General features: G+C 45.2%; 1 long non-coding RNA gene across 1 annotated transcript in view; it reads right to left on the minus strand.

Moving 5' to 3' along the window:
• LOC128340927 (uncharacterized) overlaps positions 1-5,776 on the minus strand; it is a 45,136-nt gene extending 39,360 nt beyond the window's left edge. The window contains exon 1 of the long non-coding RNA XR_008314092.1: positions 5,601-5,776. This is a non-coding gene — a long non-coding RNA (uncharacterized LOC128340927). The remainder of the gene's footprint in view (positions 1-5,600) is intronic.
• Positions 5,777-27,241: the final 21,465 nt, after the last annotated feature.

The following is a 27,241-nucleotide window of genomic DNA, read 5'->3' on the forward strand; positions in this document are numbered from 1 at the left end:
GACCCTCCCAGACCCTCCCATGTGTAACTACCCATATCTCCACAAGAAAACCACCTCACAGCTTCAAAGCCAAATAAAGGGTTACAGGGCTGCTCAACTTTGGCCCTCCTGGGTCTACAACTCCCATATTCCCTGGGTAATGGCCACTGTGGCTGGGGATCGTGGGAGTTATAGTCCAAAAACAGTTGTGGGGCCTAAGTTGAGCAAGTTTGCTTCACAACAACATTCAACAGGGACCTCCAAATAACTAAGTATTACTGTTCTGGCCTGTGGTTACAACAATAAACGTAAGTATTACTGCAACACAGATTGTTTCTTAGTTATCCACACGATGGGTTACTGGGGTAAACATATGCTTCCACAGGATGCAGCAGGTATGTAAACAGATTTCTGAATAAAAATAGCACAAATTACATTCAGTTGTGAATGCACCATTACAGTCAATACAAATATGTTCTCATGCTTTCAGCAAGCTGATGGAGTGTTACCCCTAGAGATTTGTCCTGTATTAATTGTAAGTCTACTCCTAAAATTACTTGCAGAAACAAACAAACTTTAACTCAGAATAAGGGCAGTGAAAGTTCCCTTATTCAAATATGTATTTGGTAGCATTTCATCCTGCTCAGCTTATTCTGTTACACATATATAAAACAGTTAGAAGGCCAATTTCCAATTACACCTTCAATCCAAGTAAAGTTCTCAGTTCTGGTAATATCAGACACCCTTATCTTCAAAACATCATTGCAGCAATAGCTGCACATTCATGCATTTACATGTTGCACTGGCATGGTTTTTGGTACCACCTAGCCACATCAGCTCAGTAATTACTAACACTGACAGAACACAATGGTTTTAAAGGGGCCATAACGTCTGACTGTTCAAAAAATAAACCGCATGGACATTCAGGGTGAGTTTGAGTATGGCTCAGTCACAGATGGGGCTAAAAAAGAGATGGCAAAAGCTTTTCAATATGGCTTGAAGCTGGTAGTGTTGTATTACACAGCCTGTAAGAGCGCTTCATAAAAAAGGTAAAGGTAAAAAGTGTGCCGTTGAGCCGGTTTAGACTCCTGGTGACCACAGAGCCCTGTAGTTGTCTCTGGTAGAATTGGGGGGGGGGGTACCATTGCCATCTCCCACGTAGTTTCAGATTATACCTTTCAGCATTTTCCTATTTCGCTGCTGCCCAATATAGATGTTTCCCATAGTCTGGGAAACATACTAGTAAGGATTCGAACCGACAACCTCTAGCTTGATAATCAAGTCATTTCCTGCTTCATAGAATCCTTATTTAAACTTCTAAGATGGCTACATGTTACCTTCAGCCCAAGTTCAGAGGCAGTATGCTTCTAAATACCAGCTGCTAGGAACCACAGTTGGGCAGGACTATTTGCCTACATGATGGCTTCTGGGACTTCCCAGAGGCATCTGGCTGGCCACCATGGGAAGCAGGAATCAAGACTAGTCCTTTGGTCTAATCCACCAGGATCTTATCATCAGAGTGAGCTCAGCACTGAACTTAGTAGGCAAGCAAGTTTAAGCTGCAAGTTTTGAGAGATGCAGAGATGTGGAGTGGCAACAGTTGAGAAGACACATCTAAACACTTAACCATCCTGGTTGCACAATTATTCTACGCACTTGTGTGTTGAGCATTAAGTTGTAAGATCAAGTTGCAAGGTATCTAGAAGATATCCATCATCTTGGGACCATGAGTCTCTAGCTCTGTACGCACATGTTTACATTCAGCTATTACCCTGGGGCCTGGGTAGAGCCCCAGTTAAACAGAAATACAGTTTGGGAAATTGCCTCTCAGCTTGAGCAAAAGGTATTTAGAAATCCAACCCATTTCTCCTAAGGTTCCATTTACCGATTCACATAAGACCAGCCTCTTTCTGTTTTCAGCTACACGGTCAAACAAGAAATTGAATCTGCCTGCATTATGTTCCTTAATAATCCAGTCACTAACTGGCCAGCATTTTTTGAAGGTTCCATTAGAAAATAAAAAGGCATACATTCAGGAAGGACTCTTGTTCTAAGCAATAACATGAGTTCCATATATGATTACATAGTAAAAACTAGAGTCTTTGTTAAAAGTTATGTCTTCACAACACAACTAAATACAAAGTTAACTGCTTCAGCAGCTGCCCTGCAAATACTCATTGATCTACAAGAGTGTGCATGTGCGTGCACACGTGTGCACATGCACTTTTGGCAAGTCAATCCCAAATAGCCTTGGTGCTCCAAGCAGGTGTTTTAACTGTCATAGATCTATTTCCCAACTGGTTTTATTCATGATGTTAACATTAGCCTGTTTTAGCATGCAGAAATAGGTCTGCCATGAACATCAGTTTTAGAGATTATAGTTCAAGTGTTATTTTAGAATGCATGTTTTAATTTATACAAGACAGATGACATTCATTTGTTCAAGGTTACCTTTCTAGTCATTGCAAACTGGCTCAGAAAGCATTAAAAAGCTGTTTAAGCTGACAAGAATTTCCAGTGCCTTCCTAACTAGAAACCACACCCTACACCAACTGACAGGAAAAACATTTTGAATCAGAAATCTGCAAGTGAACTGCCCAAGGCAAAGCAAGTCTCATTTTCAGAAAAGAAACTTACTCAATAAGTAGCAATTATGCTAGAGAATTTATATGCTGAACATGACTAAATGGAAGAACACCAGATCAGTCAACCATAGCTTTAGTGCTTTGCGTATGATTAACAGAATGAGCCTTCAAAGGTCAATTAAATGTCAACACATTTGAGGCGGGTGGGGGGGAGAAAGTCTTCTGAAGTTTGGTCAGTGTATAATGGCATCCTCAAACTCTGCAATGCTAGTATTACATTTAAGTTCCATACACACTAGGATTTGTGTGCATACAGAATAGCTAGCCACTGTTTTCTGCAAAAGAGTAATAAGTATTTAAACTACTGTCTAGAATGCTGCTAAGCTGTCTTATTAGCTGTGCTTAATCAAGTAGAGCAAGACAACTCTTTCTGTGTTATTCTAACACACACACCCCATGGGGGGGGGACGTTGAAAGATTCTATTCATTTGGGCTTTTCAGAAAATTAGTACTTTAGTGTGAAAATGTGTTGACTGTACCCCTGGTCACATATTTTGGAAAGCACATTGCGGAACTTCTTAACACTTTGAACAAAAAGACACAACCAGAGATATATTTTGGTCTTAGTTAAGCCAATCACTCAGGAAGTGTTTAATTTGTATCCCACACTTTCTAAGTCAGTCATGCATCTTCTGCACCAGAAGTTAGGCACCTTGTTTATTCCCCAAGTCATGTAACATGCTCCCCAAATACCAACCAGGATTTTTCTATTATAGTTAATTGCTTGCAACAGCAAGCAATTATCTGTTTCTGCTGGCAAAGTTGTTCTAAAAATAACAATCTAAAACTGTGAGGGGGGGAGGAACAGACTGGAACTATGGCAGTATATTAAAAGAAAAAAATAGAAGTTTTTAGCAGATACTGTCGTTAGGAAGAATGGTTCTGCAACAGTACCTTGTCAAGATGGATAAATGGTTCAGAAGACCATTTATATGATTTTCCAAGGACAGACTGTAAACTCTCAATGTGAATAATGAACTTGAGTGGCCTCTGAGGGCTGAAAACTCATAAAACGTGACTTCGAAGGCCAACTAATCCATGAGGTTGTATTAAAAGTTCTTCCTAATGTTGAAGTTTAAAAAAGATTCACAGATAACCTTGCTCTCTGGAGAACAGGAAACAAAACAAGAATATAATGCTTATTTTAAGTTGCATGTCAAATGTTTACTCTTTTATACTATACAAGACCCTCTGTCAAACAACCAGTTTAAGTACTGTAAGAATAAAGAGGTAACCTAGAAGATTCTAACATGCTTCAGCTTATCTGAATGCTCATTTTCAACACACTAGAACACAAAGCATATAATAACCTCTTCATCTGTAGCCATTCCAGTTAGCCCTTCCTGTTGCATCTAACCACACCTATCCCTCAACCCAGAAGCTCAGGGGATATTTAGGATTCCGCTGGCACCTCTAGTGCCAGGAAAAGAGCTCACCGTAGAACTCCCCTTAGGCTGCAATACTACGCACAGTTACTTGCAGGTAAGCTCCAAACATTTTAGTGGGATGCTTATCAATACTGTACGTACACACACACGGAAGTCTTGCACAGCAGACTTCCCAGCACAACTACTAACCGATCCTACTGATTTGCAGATATATGTCCAAATGGGAAAGGGTGACCGCGTACTACCCACCAGCCTACTCACTCATTACAACTACCTGTTGCTGCACCTGCAGAGCCTCCTCTGTTATGTCACCATATTGAAAGAAACGCCCCCCGCTCGCCCCCTCTAAAAATAAACCCAACAAAAGTTCTACTAGCGCCAGTTCGGCCCATTCCACTAGATCGGCTACTCTGGAACCAGGCATCGGCTTCAGTCCCTGCTAATCCTTCTGGACTCTCTGCCGGCTCTCCCCTCCACCACCGCTATCCGCACTGCTATTTTTGACACACGGTAGGAGGACGATCAGAAGTAAAGCGACGTCTATTCCAAGCCCGTCAGAAGTTATGGGTTGAAGAAAAGAGGGACGAGGCCGAGGCTGCTCCCCACCACAGGCACGCCAACAGAATCTTGTCAAGAACTGGGTAGCTCCCGAACATTGCTTCTCCCCCAACAACCCTCCGCTGCAAGGCATGGATGCAACAGCCCTTACTGCAAGGAAAAGCTGCAGGCGATCACCCCGGTTTTTCCAGCCCAAACCATTCCACCGGAGTGCCGGGCGCAGCAAGAGCAAGAAGCGCAGGCAGGGCAACTACGTCCTGGTCTCCCTAGAGCATCCCCGACAAAGCAAGAGGCCTCCCGCGCGATGAAGAGAGAAAACAGCGGCAGAGGCATCTACTTCGCCCTCCTTCCACCTGCGGCAAAGTTCCGGGAGCCCGCGCGCGCCCCTCAGATCCCGGGCGAGGAGGGAAGGAGCGGTGGAGCCCTCCCCCCCCCCCCGCATCCCCGACTTGCGCTGCCCTAGTGGCGACTTCTGGAGTGAGCAAGCTCGTCCACCTTGCTTGGCTCCAGCTCCACTTACTCGCCCCGCTCTGTCAGAAGGGAGCAGCGCGGCGACTTCGAGTCGGTCGAGCGCCTTTCGCACCGTGTAGGAGCCTCAACGGAGCACAGCCCGTGGCGGCGGAACAAACTGCCCAAACAAAACTCTCTTTCTTCCTCCTTGTCCTCCTCTAGGAGCAAAAGCAGCTCAGCATTGCTGCCCTCTCCTCAAAGTCCTCTCCTTCCTTTCCTCCCACGGGGCGGGAAGGGACTAAGTTCCCGTCACCTCAGACTCCACCTCTTCTCTCTCTCTTTCTCTACTTGCAACGCCTCGCCATGTTCTTTGTTTCTCTTGCTTTTCTACCCCCACCCCCGACAGCTGCAGCTCCCTCAGTGCAGCTGCAAAGCCCCTCCAGAGGAAGCCCTGCGCGCGCGGCAAAGGAAGGAAAAGTCCAACAGCAGCAGCACCACCACCCCTCTCCCTTTCCCTCTTTCACTTTCCTCCCCCAGCACAGGCACGCATGCACACATACTCGGTGCTAAACCGCCCCACCTGCAGGTGACCGGCGGGGAATAAATGCAGATCCATAAGGCAAGCAACTCCAACCTTGCGCGCACTCACTCATCGCCCCCCACCGCGCCTTGACGGGATTCCATCCCCTCCACGCTCAGGCTCCTCCAATTAGCTCAAGGGGAAGGGAGGAACCTTAGCCAATGAAATGCCGGGAATCCCCAGAGTCCCGTGGGCACGAGCCAATAGAAAAGAAAAGAGAAGGTTCGGTCTTCCCGTCTCGGCCTTTCTTTCTCCGTCTTTTTCTACCTTCTTCCATCTCCGTTCCGGGCGGTTGCGGTAGTCTAATGTGGTCGAACAGCTGGGAAAAACCTCGAGAGAAAAGCAGCCGCCGCCACCACTACCACTGCGGCGGTACGAGGAAATGTTTTCGGCGGAAACGAAAGGGGCGAGTGCAAAGCTCGTGCAGAAACTCGAGCGGAATGTCAGGAGTTGCAAAAACATCTGGCTAATGTAGGGTACTTATTTATAAATACCCGCTGATATGCAGGTCTTTGATCTTACTTTGCTGCTGGGAGTGAACTCGTCCGATATAGAAAGTACTTGTAAAATCTAAGGAAATAATAACAAAGTGGATTGCATAGCAAAACCAAACCCATATTTTAAACTTTTGCTACTATCTCATTCATAGCAGTAATTCTTGTCTTACATTTTGACTTTTTTGATTTAATGCATTTGTAATTGGTGCGAGGGAGTGGGACAGGTTTCAATTACCTCTTCCAAAGGAACTGCTCTGTGCCATCCAAAAATATGCCCCTGAAGATCAAGAAGCCCTCAAGTACATATTTTCAGGTGACACAAAGGGTTGTGCGGTCAGAATGCTACTTACACACACTTTGTTACTCCTAATCTTAGTCACTGGCTGAGTTTGGACGTACTGGGAAATGAGGTCCCTTCACTTCTGATTTGTGAAGCTGCATGTCTGAACCTGGCAAACTTCAGCCCAAAAGGGCAAAAAGGGACCTGTGGTTTCCTTCACCAGACTCCACTCTACCTTAAGTCAATGGAGTTTTGCGAGGGAAACCACGAAGTCCCTCACAGTGGAGTTTTGCTGCCCTTAATTCCAGTTTAGTGGTGCTAGCGAGTGGAAATCGAGTGGAGTTTTGCCACCCTTAACTCTGGTTTAGCAGTGCCAGCAGCAGTGCACTACATTCGAACATTGGGCCTGAAGGGACCCAAGTTGAGGGAGGAAGTTCTGCCCACACTCCAGCCCAATTGGCTATGTGGGCTGTCCTGTCAAGAAGGAAGCCTGTACAGCCAGCTTCCCTGCCTCTCCCCAATGTATGAGTGGGGTGTGGAGCTGTGGGTCCATTGGATCCATGGCTCCATGCTGCGTCTGAACCCGGCCATTGCTTGCAGTGCATCTGAGATATGACCCAACCCTGTATAGCACATTTATATATAACTAGCCAACTCGCACAGAGCATCTGTGCACTCTTTGGGGCCGGCTGTTCCCCCCCCCCCCGTCCCACTCTCTCTTGCCTCCCCCCCTGCCCCTCCCCCCTCTCTTCCCCCTCCCCCCTGCCCCACTCTCTTGCCCCCTCCCCTCCCCCCACCCCACTCTCAACACAGGCTGCCCCACTCGCTTCCCCACCCCCTTGCCCTCTCCCCTGCTCTCCTCCTCTCCCCTCACCTGTCTGGCCGTCCCACTGCTGCCTCCTGCTCCTTTCAGCCAGGCCGGGCTGTCGCCGTCTCCTCCTCACCCGGCCAGCCGAGCGGCCAGCCTCCTTACACAGGCCAAGCCAGGCCAGGCTGTCCCACCGCCACCTCATCTTTTTTTTAAAAAAATTAAATTTTTATTTATTTTAACAATAATCATACACAACACATTAAACAAATATGGACTTCCCGCTCACACCTCCTCGTGAATCACCAACTATATAATTAACCCTTGCTATATAATAATTCAAAACATAGATTTAAACCTTACAAACACAATTCTGATCTACTCAACCTGCTAACCACCGCCACCTCATCTGGCTATTTTGCAGCCCCCCGCCGCCTCCATTTTTTCTTTTCCCTCAACTCTCACCCAAGGCCGGAACTCTCGCAATGTGTCGCGAGAGTTCTGCCACCAAATCCAGGAGGACATGCATACCAGCTAAGAGAATTAAATATATAGATTGTTTGGGCTGTATTTGTAATATGTTGTCGTACAGTGTATGTTTCACTATATTCAGTTGAAAGCATTATGTGGTGTAGCAGTTAGAGTGTTGGACTAGGACCAGGGAGACCTGTGTTCAAATCCTCATTCACCCATGAAACTCACTGGCTCACTTTGAGCCGGTCACTTATATTTCAGCACAGTTGCTTCACCTTTTGGGGGAGTGTGCAGCTATACACCAATTTTGGAATGAGGTAACAGAATGAATTTGATTTTAGCTGTTCCCTTTAAACCTAAAACTGCAGTTGTTCTAGGTCTAATTTTTTTAGATTAAAGGTTTCCCAGCTCAAAGGGAATGGATTGGGAGAGTTCTATAGATTGCAAAGCAACTAATTCTGCAACAATGGAAAAGCCAAGTTAGACCCCAGTTGGATGACTGGTTGGCAGATATGGTGAAGCTTGCAGACAGAGAGGAAGTTTGCTTCAGGAAAATGGACAGATCTTCCAAAATTATGTAACTATGGGAAAACATTTTGGACTTATTTGGGTTATAATAGTACACAGATAGCATATGATTAATGGAAGAGTTCTTTTTCGTATTGTTAGTATACTTTATTTATTTGTTTAGTTAATGTTTATCTCTCTTTCCCCCCCTGGGGTGGGGATAGTTACTATATTATGCATGGTGGTGTTTGGTTTATGAAAATTCTTTAATAAACAATTAATTTTTAAAAAAGATAGTTACTCTAACCTAAGATTTCCTCCCAGTGTGAATGTGATTTGTATCTGACTTTATAACATGGGTTATAAAGGGGTGTTGCCTATACATTGAGTGGCTGCCATCTTGAACCAATATGGCATATGGGGGGGATCCCCTTGGGATCCTCTAAGACCCTTTCCTATGTTCTGTGAATTTGATCTGTGTTTATTTATTTCATATCCTTCCTGACTCCAAAGGCTCTAGGCAGTTCACAAAGATGAATACAATAAAAACAAAATAAAACAAACAGTTAAAACAACAATTTAAACAATTTAAAACATTCAAAGATTACTAAAACCCAGCCTAAAAAAATGTGTCTTAAGGGCTCTTTTAAAGGCTGAGCACATGCCATAGCCCATGTGTGACTAACTACAGAGAAGGCTTATAAACATAAAAGGTATTAGAGGGGGACACACAGACACCCACACAACATGGTGATCTCATAAGCGTTTCTCCTTTTGTAAAGTAGATTAGAAATGGTTGCTAATCAACCTCTAGTTTTCTTGCAGCATGATGCTCTCTTGTACAAGCTATCACACATTACAGATGTGTCACTCAGTACTCTTATTTATTATGAGCACTGATCTGTGTATTATGTCCAAAGGAACAGTATGCATAGCTTTTGAGCACTCATCAGTAGGGGTGTGTGAGGAACCACTTTCCATGGTTTGGTCTGAATTCAAACCGAATTTGAACCAGGCTGCGCGTTTACAAACTGGTTAGTTGAACTGACTGGCTGGTCTGTTCTGTTTGATGAACCAATTCGAACCGGTTCAAATCAGTTCACCCATAGGTAATAATGGGGACTACAAATCACCCCATTATTCCACATGGGTAGCTCAGAGTGGGTCGGGTAGTAGAGCATGATGGGTGCTACCTATCACCCAATCTGCAAAACAGTTGGGCAATCAGGCTATTTTAAATAAATTTGGGGTTTTTTTTCTTCTGGGTCAGTAGGTCAACACTAACCCTAGTAGCAAATTGCATGGCCACGCAAATGGCGTCCACGCATGCATGGACAGCATGCAAATGGCCTCCACACATCCATGCAGGAGACTTCCTAAAAAGGCTTAGGGCCATGCTGGGTAGGGCAGTCGGTGGTGATGGCAGCTGCACCAGCCAGGTAAGAACCTCTTGCTGCCCCTGCCCAGCCATCCCTTAGTATTCCTATGATTCCTAGTCCCCACCCCTTTAACTGCAAAAGCAAATTCTGGCTGAATTCCCCTTTACAAGTATTAGCTGCCCAAACTGCCGAACTAGTTTGGTCAAATTGATTGGACCAGCCTGTCAGTTTCACCAAATTGGTTTGGCAGCATGCAGTTCGGCTCAAATTTGATTCAAGCCAAACCGCAGTTTTTGGTTCATGCACACACCTAATGCAGATTGCAAAGTAGACCAGAGAACTGAGTGAAGCACAAGTTAGTTCCAAGGAAAGACATGGAGCTCATCTCACAACAATCACCAAAAAAATATTACACTCAGTAGAGAGAGCTGATCTGCCACTTTCCATTTCTCGCCACAATACCATCTCAGAAACAGACAAAACCACAACTCCTCAAGGAAGGAAGGAAGGAAGGCAAGCACTCAAGTTCTGCCTTTGTCCATAGGAGATCCAACAAAACCAGACAATCAAAGCAACAAGCAATAGCACAGCAAGCATATTATAATCAGTGCTGGAAAAACTTAGGAAATAATCACAAGCTTCCTTGAGAAGAACTTTCTTTTTGCCCTTCATGTCTGGATTATATAAAAGCGATGGCCTCAGACTGGCGGGACCCCGGCTGACAGCCTGCCTGCCTGACACATGTCAGGGCACCAGTCCACCTACTCATCATGGGCCATGGTGGAGGGTGGTGTGTGTGTCTGTGTGTCTGTGTGTGCGCGCGCGCATGCACGCGCTGCTTGTAGGGGAAAGCCAACAACACTAACACAAAAAATCAAACCTGCCTGTTCCACCTTGACCCCCAATTGGTGCTGGGCCTCAGGACACCAGTGCATCATCATCCCAGACCATGGCAATGGGGTGCATGCATCTCTGATATGTCAGCAGCACTAATGAGTAGACTGTGACACAGATGGTTTTGAGGTTGGCCAGGGTGGGGTGAGCTGAGAGTGGTGGTGGTGCAGCAGGCGAAGGTGACCATGACTCACTATTCCTCCATGTCCAGCTCAGGATGGCCCAGCAGGGGGAGGTTGGCCTTGAGGAAGACCAGCTGCTCCACCAAACCAGTATCCAAGTGCAAGCAATGGGGTGTCACCATGGCCATTTGGGATGCTGGTTGGCAGGCACAAGAGGAACCATCCGGCAACAGCCGCCAAGTCCGGCCAGACTTGGCAACGCATTACCCCTAACGGGATTGGTTCTGTCTCCGTGTGCCATGGGCTCCTGGATGTACTGCAGAACAGACAGCTTAGCACTGCTTCAGGGCTTCGTGGGCTCCTCCTGTACCCCTGGCAAGCTGCCAAGGCACCCTTATTTGAACCACTGGGTGGATCGTGCAGGCGGAACTGCCAGCTGTGTTGCTGCTGCTAAGGACACCAGGCTGCTGGCCAGGGAAGCAGTGGTAACGATGCTGCTGGGGGTGGAGTGTGCACTCAAAGCAGGTGCCCCAGCTCCCTCTCCCTGGTTCAGACCCAGATTCCTATTCTTGGTCTGCCTAACCTCTTGAACCAGGAGGTCCTTTCACCTGGGCAGCTGGTGGGGGGGATGCTTGCCCTTCACCGTTGGGTCACATAGGCAGGACAAAACATGCTCTGCCTATTGACCCAAGATGTTGCTGAGCCACTCCACCGCTCCAGTCTTCAGCCGACTTGCCAGGGCTCATGCTTCCACAGTGGTCAGCGAGGTCTGGAGATCACCTATCATCTTCTCCAGGAGAAATGAAGAGAACAAAAAGGAACATAAACTCTGGGAAAAGAAAGCAAGGAAACAATAAGGGATGCAAAAAGAGTTTGAGGAGCATTTAGCTAGAAGTGTCAAGGGAATAACCAAAACGTCTTTAAATATATCAGCAACAGAAAACCTGCCAGGAGGTGGCTGGCATCTTAGATGATGAGGCCATGAAAGGGATTATTAAGGAGGATAAGGAGACTGCATATAAGCTAAATGAGTTCTTTGCATCTGTCTTCACAGCGGAGAATACTGACCATATACCCTCTCCAGAACTGAGCTTCTCAGGTTCAGATGCTGAAGAACTGGGCCAATTTGAGGTGACAAGGGAAGATATTCTGAACTGTCTTGAAAAACTAAAAGTGAACAAATCTCCAGAGCCTGATCTCCTAGCAAAAATATGTAGCTTTATTATTTATTTATTTATTTGATTTATACACCACCCTTCCAAAACTTGCTCAGCAAAACTTGTCCTTACAATAAGGCAACTACCAGAGGACTGGTAATGTAACCAATATTCCCTCTAACAGGGATTCCCAGATGTTGCTGACTATAACTCCCATAATCCCCAAGCAAAGACTGTTGCAGCTGAAGATGCTGGGAGTTGTAGTCAACAACCTCTGGGGGGATCCCTGTTAGAGGGAACACTGAATGTAACTCCAGTTTTCAAGAGGGGATCCAGGGGGATCCACAAAATTACAGGCCTGTTAGCTTAACTTCTGTGCCGGTCAAATTGATGGGAAGCATACTTAAGGACAAAATTGTTAAAGACATAGAAAAACAGGCCTTGCTGAAGGAGAACCTGCATGGCTTCTGCAAGGACAAGTCTTGCCTCACTAACCTTTTGGCGTTCTTTGAGAGTGTCAACAGACATGTGAACAAAGGTGATCCAGTTCACATAGTATACTTAGACTTCCAAAAAGCTCTTGACAAAGTTCCCCACCAAAGGCTCTTGCATAAACTTAGCAGTTATGGGATAAAGGGACAGGTTCATGTGTGGATTAACTGGTTGGGACAGGAAACAGAGTAGGAATAAATGGACAGTTTTCACAATGGAGGGAAATAAGAAGTGGGGTCCCACAAGGATCCATACTGGGACCAGTGCTCTTTAACTTATTCATAAATTATATAGAAGTTGGAGTAAGCAGCAAAGTGGCCCAATTTGCAGATGACACTAAACTATTTAGGGTAATGAAATCCAAAACAAATTGTGAGGTACTCCAAAAAAAATTTCCAAACTGGGTGAGTGGGCGACAAAATGGCAAATGCAGTTCAATATAAGCAGGTGTAAAGTGATGCACATTGGGGCAAAAAACCCCAACTTCACATATACGCTAATGGGATCTGCGCTATCAGTGACTGACCAGGAGAGAGATCTTAGGGTCGTGGTGGACAGCTTATTGAAAGTGTCGACTCAGTGTGTGGCAGTTGTGGAAAAAGCCAATTCCATGCTAGGGATCATTAGGAAGGGGATTGAAAATAAAAATGCGAGTATTATAATGCCCTTATACAAATCTATGCTGCGACCACATTTGGAGTATTATGTTCAGTTGTGGTCATTAAATCTTAAGAAGGATATTGTAGAACTGGAAAAGGTGCAGAAGAGGACAACCAATAGGATAATAGGCCTGGAGCACCTTCTTTATCAGGCATTGCTAGAGCATCTGGGGCTCACTGATGATAAAAATTAGAGGGAACACTGCTGTTGAGTGCTGTTGAGAACACTGCTGTTGAGTTTGGAAAAGAGGCAACTATGGGGAGACATGATAGAGGTGTATAAAATTAATCATGGAGTATAGAGTGGGCAGAGAAAAAAAATTCTCCCCCTTTCATAGTAGAACCAGGGGTCATCCTATGAAACTGAAGGTCAGGAAATTTAGAAACAACAAAAGGAGGTACTTTTTCACAGAATTAACTTATGGAATTCTCTGCCACAGGATGTGGTGATCACCACTAGCTTGGATGGCTTTAAAAGGCGCTTAGACAAATTCATGGAGGGGAGGTCTATCAATGGCTGGCTACTAGTTTAGTGGCTGTGGGTCACCTCCAGCCTCAGATGCACAATGCCTCTCAAAACCAGTTGCAGGGGAGCAAGAGCAGGAGAGAGGGCGTTAGATGGGCCTATTTAGGGGGTGTGGTGCCAGGGGTGATCTGTTTATTATGCTGTGTCTATAGCACTGTAGTGCTCACACAGAAGCTGGGAAAATCAAATCCCCTAAATAAAGAAGCAGGCTCTCTTGGGTTGGGGGGGGGGACTTGGGGAGTGGGAGCAAGCAATGGGGTAAGTCTAAGGGAAGGGAGGCAGAGGACCTCTGTGGCCTAAGCTACCCAGTACCCTCCTAGCTCTGCTGCCCAGTCCTAGTACCCACCTATGTAAACTGCTTCCCCCAAATTGGGTCCTATTTAAAAGAAAGAACTCTAAAGGGGATATATGTGTCTGGGGTGGGGTGGGGTCTCACAAATCCAATGTCCTCTTCTTTTGGAGTCTTCGGTTGGAGTCTGTCTGACCAGGAACGCCAGGCAATCAGGCCAAGCACACACTGGCACTCAACAGCAGTGATCCCTCTAATTTTTATCATCAGTGAGTGGAAACAGTTTTGTTCTGGGCGGCAGTTTCAAGGCAGTTTGCACACATAATCTCTGACACACACATACACATATGTATAGGAACACTGCACAACGCATAGCGTGGCATGCAAACAAAATTTACATCCCCCTGCCCCCCCTTCTTCTGCAACTTATTAATCAACACAAACTAGTTATTCATTACTAAGTACCATAAATATGGAAGGAAACAGAATATTTTACAATTCTACTCTATTTTATTACAAAGTATAATAAAAACAAGGCAATACTTCAGCAAATAGTTACTAGAAGTGATAATACCTCAATATTCAAATTAGTATTGTAGAAATAGTATGATCACACTATTTTGTTTTATTTGATTGCCATTAGTCACCTTGGGACTATTTTAAGCAAGATAGAAAATAAATCTTGATACTAAATGAATAAACCAGTCTAAGAAGATCACTGCACGTTCTTAGTCTTCAGCATATCAATACATTCAATACTTGTCATGCTGACCAATGTCATGCAAACTTACAAGCAAGTTTGCTTTTTTCCTGTGTTTTCCCCTTAATGGAGAACACCAAAAGAAAGGGTTTAGCAGAATGAAGTAGCAATGAGATGGCAGAATGGTCTGTACCATTTTGGTGATGGGGATGTAGCTTATGCTTTGCATGCAGACGGTTCCAGATTCAATCCCTGGCAGCATCTCCAGGTACGACTGAGAAAGAACTGTCTGAAACAGTGGAGAGTTGCTGCCAGTCAGTGTAGACCAGAGATTCTCAACTCTGGGTTCCCAGATGTTATTGGACTTCAACCCCCATAATCCTCAACCAAAGGCCACTGGGGCTGGGGATTATGGGAGCTGAAGTCCAATAACATCTGGGGACCCAGCGTTGAGAACCTCTGGTGTAGACAATACTGACCTAGATAGATCAACAGCCTGATTCAGGACAAGGCAACTTCCTTTGAACTGCATGCAAGGGATTCTGCTTTTAACGGCCACTAGTAAAAACAAACACAAAACCCTTCGCAAGTAGAAATCTAGCACATCGGCAAGAAGAGGTGCGACCTTTTGTTTGCTGTGCTGCAAGGAGTTTTTACCATTAAACGTTAAAAATGGGACCGTTTAAAAATATTATCTTCCACCTGCATTCTGAAGCAGTGAAGTCCATGCCATCACAGGCAGACATGACAGGTGCCATTTTCCTCTGAGTAGTGAAACAGCAATGGGGAAAGATTTACCTCTTGAATCTCTACATGCTGCAAAGCTGATGAGGAGAACAACAAAAGCCCTGCCAGAAAAAGGAGTGACATCTCTCGGGAAGAATCAACCCTCTGCTCTAACTCTCGATTTAAAAAGAGAGAGGAAAGAGAAGAGCAGACGCCAGGTGAGAGGCTGCTGTTTTGGGGAGTAGGAGGGGCACCCACAATCCTCACAGAACTCCAAGAAATCTGTTACAGATGTATTTCAGCTGCTGCTGCTGCTCCTCCCCCTGCTCTTCCCTTTCCCAAGAAGCGCTCCAAATGACAAAGCACAAACACACAGACACACACACACACCACTCAACCCCCATGAGTGCCACCCCACTACATTAGAGGAGGAGACTGGAGACAAGGCTTCACATGGTGGGGAAGGACGACTCCGAGCCCCAGCAGCACCTCCGCCTCTTCCTGCCTGCCATTCAGGCTCTTAAGTCAGAGGGAGACGATTCCCTCCTTCACAAGAGCTTGAGCGGTGGGAGGGCAGAGGCGGAGGTGTCGATCGGGCTTGGACTTGAGGAGGCAGCAGGGGCAGAGTAACCATTGGGCGAGGGTTCAAAGAACCTGGGCCGCCACCAATCAGGGGCCACGAGTGTGGCCTCAGATGTGGGGGGCATTATTTCGGTCCCAAATGAAATATTTTGGTCCCTTAAAGGCAGGGAGAGCTGCTCCTGGTCTTGCTGCCAATGCAGTGGGGCTGATCGATCTCTCTCCCAAACGGGGCCGCGCTGCCCCATTTAGGAGAGAGATCAGCCCACACTGCATTGGCAGAGTGGCCGGAACGGCTCTCCCTGCCTTTAAGGCAGGGAGAATCGCTCCGGCCCACACTGCCCAACACAGCGTGGGCTGATCTCCCTTCCAAACGGGGCTGCACAGCCTTGTTTGAGAGACCATGTCCTCCGTGTCTGATGTCAGACACAGGAGCGTGGATAGCTTGACCCCTGCGTCTGACGTCAGATGGGGGGGGGGGGGCAGGAGGCCGCAGCGGCCACACACGGGCCGCCACCAGCCTCTCTACACTACTGGGAGGCAGCAAATGGAGGGAGACAATTTCCTCCTTAAGAAGAGCCTGGACGGCACTGGCAGCAAAAAGAGAGGGAGATGACTGATTCCCTCCTCCTTAAGAAGAGCCCATGGCGGGCAGGGAGAGGTGGAGGTGGTGAGGCAATGGGGAATGGCGGCAGGGTTGGGGGGGGGGGGAAGCTGCAGCCGCAGTGAGCGGCAGTTTTAGAAAGCTACACAGAGGGCTTGGGGAGTGTGCGCGCCTGCTCATGTGCGCGCCTTAGAGGGAAGGCTGCTCAACAGCTAGGGGGAGGGCATATGAGTGCCAGCAAGTGGGCACCCACCCACCCCAAGAATCAGAAAATAAAGGGGAAGGGGCGGGCGGCAACCAGTTAAATTCACTGGATTGCTGGTAACTTGAGAAAACAAAAAGCAGTTGGTAAAAACAACAACAAATATTTATATACCGCTTTTCCAAAAACATTTCCAAAGCGGTTTACGTAGAGAAACAATAAATAAATAAGATGGCTCCCTGTCCCCAAAGGGCTCACAATCTAAAAAGAAATATAGACAGGCACCAGCAACAGCCACTGGAAGTACTGTGCTGGGGGGAGTGCTGGGAGGATAGGGCCAGTTACTCTCCCACTGCTAAATAAGGTTAAAAAGGTGCCTCTTTCTTGCCCTCTTAGCGGGGCAAGGGGAAAAAAAGAGAGACAGATAAGCCTCTGCCCGCCCCACCTCTCTACCAGTAGGAGGCCCAGCAGAGCAGTGTATGCTGCAGGGCAGAGACAGTGATTCAGCTCAGCAGACACTGCAGGCAGCGGGCCCCAGCAGGGTCCAGTAATAGTAGTGGGCTACAGGCAGGCCCAGCAGGCAAGCCTAGCAGAGCAGGACAAAAACCAAGCAAAAGCAAAGCAGTGGCAACAGCAGGCACAGCAAGGCAAGGCAGCCAGATCACTTCCTCCAGATCCAGAGGGAGAGTGAAGCCAGGCAACTGTCTACCTGGACTTCAAATACAGTATGAAACTCTCTCCTTTTTGCTCCCCACTCCCTCTTCCCTCCCCTGCAGCCAATGGGGGCAGAGTTGCCCTGACAACACTTGATTTGGAATGATAACAAGCCAACCAGGGGAAAGGAGATTGCAAACCAATGGGAAGGCAGCAAACCAATCAGCAAAGGAGAAAAAGAAGTAAACATGCAGACAAAATGGTGGCCACTATCGAACCTTTGAACCAGTTCATATCAAACTGGGTTCGATTCAGTTTGATCACGGACTGGTCACCTTTACTGAGAAGCAGTCCAGTTTGCAATTGAACCAGATGAATGGGCCTGGTTTTCATTTTGAATCTTTGGGAATTTGAAGAGTTTGGTTTTCCCTTGAATTCAGCTTTTTCAAGTTCTTCTCTAAACTTGAGATTGGAGATGTTTGCCAGCATCCCTGTCTTACTGTAAGCATCTTTATTTATTTATTTTTATTTCTCTATGTAAATCGCTTTGGGAGTTCTTGCTTTGGGAACTTTTGTTGAAAAGTGGCATATAAAAATTTGTTGCAGTAGTAAGAAAAAAATGTTGTATGGAGATTCAGAAGGAAAGAAAAATATCAGTAATTCAAGGCAGAAATGAGCAGTGCATCATGATCACATGCTATTAATTGTTATTGTTTGTTAATCTGGTCTGTGACCACAATAAACTTCCCACTACTCATGATCATATCTATATATATTTCTCTTAGACATACCTTTCGCTAATCCCATGTGTGGCAGCTCTTGCGAGAGTTCGTGAGCAGCTGCTCGGATAGCAACCGGGGCGGCGGGAGAAAACAACAATAGGGGGCAGCGGGAGGAGCCGGTGGGCTGGTGGCCAGCCGGCCAGCCAAAGAAGGTGGCGGGTCAGTGGGAAGAAGATGGTGGTGGCGGGAGGGGTGGGGAGGAAGACGGCGGGGAGGCAGGGGAAGAAGAAGGCGGTGTGGGCGGGCAAAAAAGCAGGGTGGGGGGAGAAAGCAGTGGTGGTGAACTAGAGGCACAGATGCTCTGTGCCCAGCCTAGCTAGTTGTATTTTATTTGGCTGAAATAACTGAAATGCGTGTAGGATTCAAGGTATTTGGTTGGTTGGTTGGTTTGTACTGCTATAACTGTATATTAAGTTCTGTTTGGGATGTCCTCTCCTCCCTTTTGTACACTTTTTCTTGAAATGTTAATACAAATTTTGGTCTGGAAAAAATAGTATATATCTGGTTTTTGGAAAAAGAACTACATATGTAGCAGATGTGCCTCCAGGCTTGAGAAAAAAAACCTTTGGAGCTGGCTGCAGATTTCTGGGGAAATGCCTTTGAGTCTCTAGTTTCTTCACTTTGACCACCTGAACGTAGCATGCATTGTGTGTAGTCCTGCGTATGCTAAGTGCTCATTCATTCCTCTTTATTTATTAGATGAATCAACTGTTTTTAATAGAAACACTGACACACTCCAGGTCCTCTCTCCTTCTCCGAAAAAAACTTTCACTTGTTTTCAAAACAAGGATAGAAGCAAACGGTAGATGGAATCCAAACCCCGCCTTGGGAGAGTGCTAACCACCTTCTGTTGATGCTATCTAGCATTCATGCAAGGAAGGGACACAGTTTTTGCTGGTTTCCCCTTTCCTCTCCAGTCTCCTGCACCTCACAAAATCTGTTTCTGAGGGGTGAAGCCTGCCACCAGCAACTGTCATCTACTGCCAGGTCCCTTCTGGTGGCAGTTGCCTTGGGGGCTATGTATATCAGGCCTACCACAGCTTTAAGAACCTGCAGTAGCCACAACCACACACCTGATTATTGTTGTTGTAGTACATTATTTATTATTTATTTGATTTCTATACCACCTGACTACAAAGGCTCTAGGTGGTTCACAAAAATAAATACAAGAAAACGCAAATAAAACTAACTGTTAAAAACATAAACCACCACTTTGAGAACCCTTGGCCTGACAGGCAATATACAAATCAATTTAATTAATTAATTAATTAATTAGGTGATTGCTGTCTGTGTTATTGTAATAGTGCTACACAAACTGGAAGGGACCATAATCAACTGACTGAGGTATCCTTTTAGTTCTACAGCAAAGAACTTTCCATGTCACATCTGTCATAGAATTGGCCAATATTATCCTAGTACACCAGATAAAGATTTTGTTTCTCCCTTAATTAACAAGATAATTTTATTTCATCAAACCCACAGCCACAATCTTCTTGCTTTCCTTGTAGTAGTGAAATGAAGAAGTGATGATATATTCAAAGGTCACCAAACTACAAACCAAGATGTGGACCTGGCCTACATACACAAATTGTGGAGAAAAAACTCACTGCTAGGCTTGGAGTTTCATGTGCACAATGCAGTGAGAAAAGCTGAAACAGAAGGAAAGGAGGTGGTTAAACCAGACTCAGAAAACTAGGCATACAAGTTGCATCAGCACTGCTGCGTAGGAGGCTAGGGAAAGGAAATGCACTCTTGTTCTGATTCACTACACCAACTTGAATAGATTTAATTAAGGCCGCATATATTACACTGCTAATGGGTGAAAGACACTGAGGACATGAGCCTCATGCCTAACCCAAGCTTGGGCAGCCCTATCTGGGTAAGGCTGCTCATGTGAAGTGTAAGGATCGGGACCAATCCAAACACTGCCTCCCCTGGTCGCCCAAGTTGTTTACTCGGGCTTTTACCTGGGTAAAAGGGCATGCGTGCACCCTTTTACCCGGGTCCAGGGTCGTGTGTCCTCAGGTAACCTGAGCAGACACAGAACTGGGCACATAGAGCACCCAGGTGGAGGGGAAATCTCTCAATGCACTTGTGGTTGTCTGGTGGGGGAGGTAGGTTCGACTCTGCCTTCCCCCCTGCCCACTCTCCCTGCCCCAGAAACGGTCATGTGAACAAACTCCTTGAATGGTATTTGAAGATTTCTTCCATTTTACAGGCTGATCCTCAAAGCACTTGCACTCTCAGGTCCCCTGTTACTGCCTCACAATGGATTTTTGCATATAAACATGTTAACACTTAACCGCTACCTTCAGGGGCATCTGGTCAGTCAGTGTTAGAAACAGAATGATGGATTACTGGGACACCTCCCCCACATGGTGAATTGAACCAGTTCAGAGTATCAACTAAACTGGCCCATATTGTCATGTGGGAGTAAGAAAAGCTGCATCTGCCAGCATTTTCTCTTCAACAGAAGTATGAAAGGTTCAGGTACTGTGCTCTGCTTTGCATCTGGTCAGAACTTGACCAGCTGTAGATGATTGTGTCCACACATGAAGAACATCTGATTAACCTGTAGGGTTAATATCTGCTTGAAACAACAGCTGTAACTGTTGTTTCAAGCAGACATTCAATTGGTTTTTTCCTTGAGTACCTTTGACAAAATGTTGTGTGCAGTGTACCTTTTTCTCTACATTAGTAGTAGTGTCACCATCTTTCCCCTTGACATTAGCCCTTGCCTTTACATGGAATAACGTGCAGAAATCAAATAAAGAGGGCTTTACCCCAGAATGAAGATGTACGTAGTGATAGTTAAAGGTGTCCTTGTAAAATGGGCATTTCTGTCCGTCATCCAGCTGTAAAAGCACAGAGCTTCCATCATGGAAAAAGATGAACAGTAGTGCTTGTTGGAAATTCTCTCTGGTGAGAGAATCCCTTTTTCATTATATCAGAGTGCACAGAGGCACAACACAGCAGAATTTGGTTAGGCATGCATGTATGCTGAGAGTAAAGTAACTTGGAGCCAGTTCATAGTTTCAAATCATTATATATGGCATTTATTAGAGAACTCCATTCTAGATAGGAAAGTGAGGAGTTAGGATCTCTAATCTAGCTAGCTGGCTGGATGCAGATGGATTCTGCATCTCTGCACACATGGTGCAGGGAGAGGAGCTGGCATGTTGCAAGGTAGAAGGAACAGGAAGAGAAGAGAGGAAGGAAGTGGCTGGAAGGAAGGAAGTTCCCTGAGAGTAGCAATCTACATTCCAAAGGGATAGTGTCAGAGCAGTAGAGAAGGGATGACCAGTGTCTTGACCCTCTAGCCCTCTGCCTCACTAGTCTGTCCTCCACTGTCTTTGAGACAAGAGACAGCGCATAGTCCTTCACTTCCAACAGTGCTGAGAGTCATTGCTTGGACTTTTTTCAAGCCTTTAAAAGCTTATTGAAACAACCCATATTGAAACAACCCATCCTGACTAATGAAGCACTGATGCAACAGGAGGAAGTCCATTGCTGGCTTAGTGGTGGCAGCAAATTTCAGAGTTCTCCCCTTCCCCGCAGAGTCTGCAGAGATGTATTTTCAGGTGACACAGAGGGTTGCCAGGGGAAGGCGAGGTCGTTGAGATTTTGGCAACGTGCACCCTCGCACCAGTACAGCATTAGTCTGGAACTCTTCAGATGCATCGTGGCACTTCTCCCATTAGACCAGTTCTTCATGAGTCAGGATGTGCCAGTCACTGTCTTTCAATAAATATTGAATTTAAGGGACATTTTCCTTTACAGCAACTCCAAGAATCCCAAAGATGCTGCTTTTGATTAGCACTGCGGATAGGTCTGTTATTTATCCATAATACACATTCAAACCATCTTCTTTATTTCCATTTTCAGTAAGACATGAGAAGCTAATACAAAATTCAGCTTGTGAGATAAAGACAGGGGGGAAAGTACTTACCATTGAAATGACCATAGGAATAGGAGCAAATACAATTACTCCAATGAGGATAAATAAATAAATATAATCTCTCCAGGAACTCCATGTTCATTAGCAACCTAAGAATTAAGCTTAAACAGTGCAATTGAATGAAAGTGAATGTACTTCAATTATATTATATTATTTTTACAGATAATCTATTGTCGTGTAAGTAACTTAAAATTATGACCTCAAATTGCCTTTTCATAAGTATTGGATTATCTAGTGGCTTTTTGACTGGAGTGGAAAAAAGAGTTCAAAACCTACTGTATCAAAATTACTGTATTACTTGCTTTAATTTAATTTAATTTATTTATTATATTTCTACACTGCCCCAAACTTCCATCTCTGGGCATTTTCTTCAATCTCCTTAGCAGTCATAGGATCTCAAACCCAGTTTATTAAACTTTAACAATTATTTGGTTATTAAATCATTTCTCAGCAAATATTTGGATGGAAGCAGATTGTTTGAAATAGGTTTCTGAATAACCTTGGATTTTAGATCATGTGGAGTGTGTGTAGAAATAGTGATTGGGGTCCAAATAACTACTTCAAACATGTCAAAGGGCTTAGGCATATATAGTGGTATTTTTGACTCTCTTGTTTGACTGACTTCCATGGCAAATTGCAAAATTCTTTGGAAAGGCCCCTCAATTTCAAAAAGAGTTTGCTGTATAATGAACTTTCAGGGGCTGCTGTTTGAGAAATATGAGCAAATATGCTGTTTGGTATGCCCCGTTATCCTTTGGGCATAAAGAACTGCAGAGGTTGACAAAGAACAAAGTGGAAGGATGTAGGACCTGCCCCTGGGGAATACACACTGTGCTTGTAAGAATGGATCTGCGCGCTAAAAATCTGTAGGTAATATAGAAGATGCTGAAAAGCATAATCTCATACTGCTTGGGAGGAAGCAGTGGTAAACCCCTCCTGTATTCTACCAATTTTCAGGGTGTTCTGTAATTTTCAAGGGTGTTCTGGTGGGAATTATGGGTGTTCTGGTGGGAATTTTGGGTGTTCTGGTGGGAATTTTCAGGGTGTTCTGTAAGCAAGAAAAAGAAAACCACAGGGCTCTGTAGGCACCAGGAGTTGAAATTGACTTGATGGCATGCTTTACGTTTTAAAAGCTCTAGCTTTTATGTAAAGGTTTGTAGCATGGAGACCCATACAGTGCTTCAGGGTTCTAAACAGTGCTCTGTACAGGTGGAGAATCTCTCATATTTGTGCCTGCACAGAGACCACAAGGAAGCCTGTCCAAAGAGGAAGGTTTGCATGAACTTTTATATGAAACATATTTAGGACTGGACTCTTAAGTGTATAAGGAAATGGAGTAGAAAGTGGTTTTTGAAAAACAGATGATGTGCTATCCTACACTACTATGCCTGAACTAGTATACGGCATTGACAATCTTGAAGGTTCTGTTTCTTAATGTTATTGGCCCATGGTTACCCCTTCACATCCCCCGCCCCATGTCTTTATGTATCTCCTGCATTGCCTTTTTTCTGATGTAAGTCATTCCTTCTTCCCTGATGCCTGCTCTTTTCTTTAAGTGTCCACAGTCTAAATGTTTGCATCTATCCACTGATGGATGCAATATGTAGTATTTTACATATTTCAAGAAACCCAAGGCTGCCATTGGAAATTGCAGCCTATGTCAAGTTCTAATAATGTCAATGTGCTGATACAGTGTAACACAACTTACCCTGTGTCCTGATATTATTGGCTGACTACCATGAAAAGAGGGCTTGTGGGGACATATCTGTCACTTGTGTACAACTCCTCCAATCCCGCTCCAGCTGCACTGTGCTGCAAGCAGTAGAAATGCCTGTGCTCCAAACATGCTCGGGAAGAGAGGAAACATGTCACTAAGTGACTGTAGTGTAGAGAGGGACTGGGGGAGTTGCATGCAACCTCCAGTCTCATCGCCACACAGTCCCTCTTCACACGGGCACTTCAGTTTATATGTCAGCCATTTCGCCGTGTGTTTCCCTGCTCTGCTTTATCTGATTAATTGTTGCTGTTGGCTTGGGGAAACACATAGCATAGTGACTTCAGGACATGGGGGACACTGTAGTGGAGGGAGGGCAAGAGAAGCCCACATAGGACTGCCATTTTCAGTGGCAGCCCTGGGTTTCCTTTAAGATAAGAGTTCCACCTTGAGGGACATACCTTGGAAAATTCTTCAATACATTGTCAAGGACTATTTATGATTATATGTGCGATTGTTTAATCAACCCACAAGAGCACCCTTCTGTAATTCTTTTTATCCCATATCATGTCTGTGATTATTGTCTCAACCTTCATTCTCATCATGTGGCCACAAGTTTTGAATAGTAACCATTGTTTCCTTCCAGTCATGTTGTGGTAATATACCGAATACCACTATGTTCAGGCTACCTATTGGGAATTTTCAGGGTGTTCTGTAAGCAAGAGTACTTTTCTAGGTCAGTTTTCAAGTAACATTTGTAGGTGTTATAATACATGGATTCATTATATATAGTAAATATATTATATGTAAATATAACTCCATGGATGTTGATGAGTGTAAAGCACACGTAGAGATTAATCCAGGGACGCATATGCATGGCAGCCCTGGCAAGGGTATTCTAGTGTAGAAACAGCTGATTGTGGTACACACTGTTTTTTGGTGTAATTCTGGGGTGGGATGTGGAAAATGTCACTGCAGTTACTTGAGGAGCATGTCCTATAAAGTATGTAAACATCCATTAGCAGTGGTGAAATCATGTATCATATAGTCCACCACTTTCCATGGGGATAAAGCAGCAAAGAATTAATGGGAGATTTCTCTCTCCTGACATATTAAAAGGCTGTCGTATATATTACGAAGGTGTGGAGAATGCAGATTATCAGTTCCTGGTTAATGGCTCTATACCCCATGATTACTCCCAGAAGGGTTTTCACTGCCACCACCAACTATTTACAGCAGGCAGGGTTGGCCACTTGCAACGCTCTGAAACCCCCAAATATTCTGAGACTGTTCAGGTGTGCAAACATGGGTATTCCTCAAAAGTCTAAAGGAAACCCTCCAAAGCCTTTGCATAGCATGTCACCAAAGCAGGTGCAGGTAGAGCAAACATGGTATAAAACCCAGTCCAGTCCAGTAATGTAGTGAAGAAACTCCCAAAGGTTTAGTTTATTACAGTAAAGAAAAGAATTAGTTTACAGGAAAATATAGGTAAGATAAAAAGAAAATGTAAAAAGAGCATAAAGCATGCACACTTGCTAGTCTTAGGTGTTACTGGACCAAGAGGCCAAAATTCTTACTTGCAAAAAGGATGAATTCAGATTCTCAAGCCTATAAGCATGATTATATGTCCTTCCTTGGGAGCAAGGGAATATGATCTCAGGACAGTCCCAGCCAAAGTCTGACCTTAAGGCTAGGAATTCCTTCTCTTAGACTGATAAATATCGGGAACGAGATTGTGTATTTCGTGGTCCTTATTTAAGGAGGAACATTAGACAGAGTTTCATCTCCCATTGTCTGGCACTAGAGACATAGGATGATTTATAGTTAAGGTTTTTCCAAACAGGATTACTATTATGATGGCAGAGGTGGCTCATCATTAAGGGAGGAGGGGCTGTGCCCCCACCACTGAACAAACAAAACAAGACAGAAAGCAGAGATCAAAATTAGAAGGGCAGGGAGAGGAGGAGGGGCAAAAAACAGAACTCAAGGGGGAGAAAGCAAAGACTTGTATTTTCCCCACCAAACAGATAAAACAAACAAGCAAGCCGAGAAACTCAAACATACCAGTACTTGCAGACAGCAAATCTCCCAAAGCATGGAGCTTCCCCCAGCCCCACCTTCTGGTCTTACTGGCTGGAACAGCCTGCTAATCAAGCTGTTCCAGCCAGTATGATTCCTAGGGGCACCAGCCTGGCATTGACCACCGCAGGAACTAAAAAATAAGTAGAAAACACAGCCCCTGAAGCCACCAGGAAGTGTAATCTTTACCCATTGTTTTAATTCCTGGTGTGGTCGATGCCAGGCCAGTGCCCCCTAGGAATCAGACTGATGTCAGGCACGGGGTGTGTGGTTTAGCTCCCCAATGGGGCCACATGGACCCATTTGGCAGCTAAATCCAGCCAGCGCTACGTTTGCAGCATGGCCAGGAGCAGCTCTCCCTGCCTTTAAAAGGCAGGGAAAGCCACTCTGGCCACGCTGCGAATGCAGTGCTGGCCGATTTAGCTTCTAAATAGGGCCATGTGGCCCCATGTGGGAGCTAAACCACAAACCCTGCATCTGACATCAGATGTGGGTGGGGGGGCGTTTTTGGGACATGAGGGGCGGCGGCCCAGGTTCTTTGAACCCATTTGCTCAATTGTGACTCCGCCCCTGGCCTAGAGCACCAGTCTCTCGGGGAATCCCCCAATGCACTGAGCTCATTGCGCAGTGCATTATGGGATTCCCCGGCCTCTGGTACACCACACCGGTTGCCTCCATGGCGATCGTGTGCACAGTAGTGTGGTGCAGCTGTGGCCAGTCCCAATTATCTGCGGGGGAAGGTAGGCTTAACCCTGCCTTCCCTCCATCCACCTGATCATGTGAAAGGTTCCTTAGCCTAGCTGTCTTATTTTCTGGTATCTTAGCTATAGTTATATTCCTGAAGAAATCTGAAATAAATAATTGCAATCTAAAAATTCATTTAAGCAATGTTTGTTAGTCCTGATTAAGAGGGAGGATTATTTTGTCCTTGTATCCGTTTGACTAATTTCCAAACCTGTAACCTGCCAGTCTCCCATTCATAAGCAACCAGGGTGGACCCTGCTTAGCTAAGGGGACACGTCATGCTTGCTACCACAAGACCAGCTGTCCTCTCTTCAAAATTGTACAGATACAAAATAATATGGCATAACATATTCTAAATTATACCAGTGGAAACAAGCTTGGGCAATACTAGTTTACTGCCCCTTCCCTACAGCTGCCCCCTGCAGAGCCTCTCCTGAGGGTCAGGGGAGTCTCAGAAAAGGAGTTTGGCATTCCTCCATACTGGGCACAAGTGGCTTCTGTGAATGATCTGGCGCGGGGGGGGGGGGCTGCAGAGAATCCCTCCTTCTCGCTGCAGTCCTCCACCATGTCTTATCTCCTTTCCTGCACATTTATTTGTGCACTGTATGCTATTTGATTCCAAAAGAAAATGTGCTTGTGTATTATGTAGCAGGTTGGTGCTGGGTGGTAGCAGGGAAAGAAATACAACTCCAATTTCACCTTAAAGGCTGAAATGCTTGGATTCTTTGGCAAAGCATTGTTTAGCTATTCATGAACACTGTGGGTGCTTGGAATTCATTGCTATTGTCCTTGTTCTGAATTGCTTTGGGAAAAGG

Source organism: Hemicordylus capensis, chromosome 1 (genome assembly GCF_027244095.1).
Source record: "Hemicordylus capensis ecotype Gifberg chromosome 1, rHemCap1.1.pri, whole genome shotgun sequence".
In the NCBI taxonomy this organism is placed as follows: Eukaryota; Metazoa; Chordata; class Lepidosauria; order Squamata; family Cordylidae; genus Hemicordylus; species Hemicordylus capensis.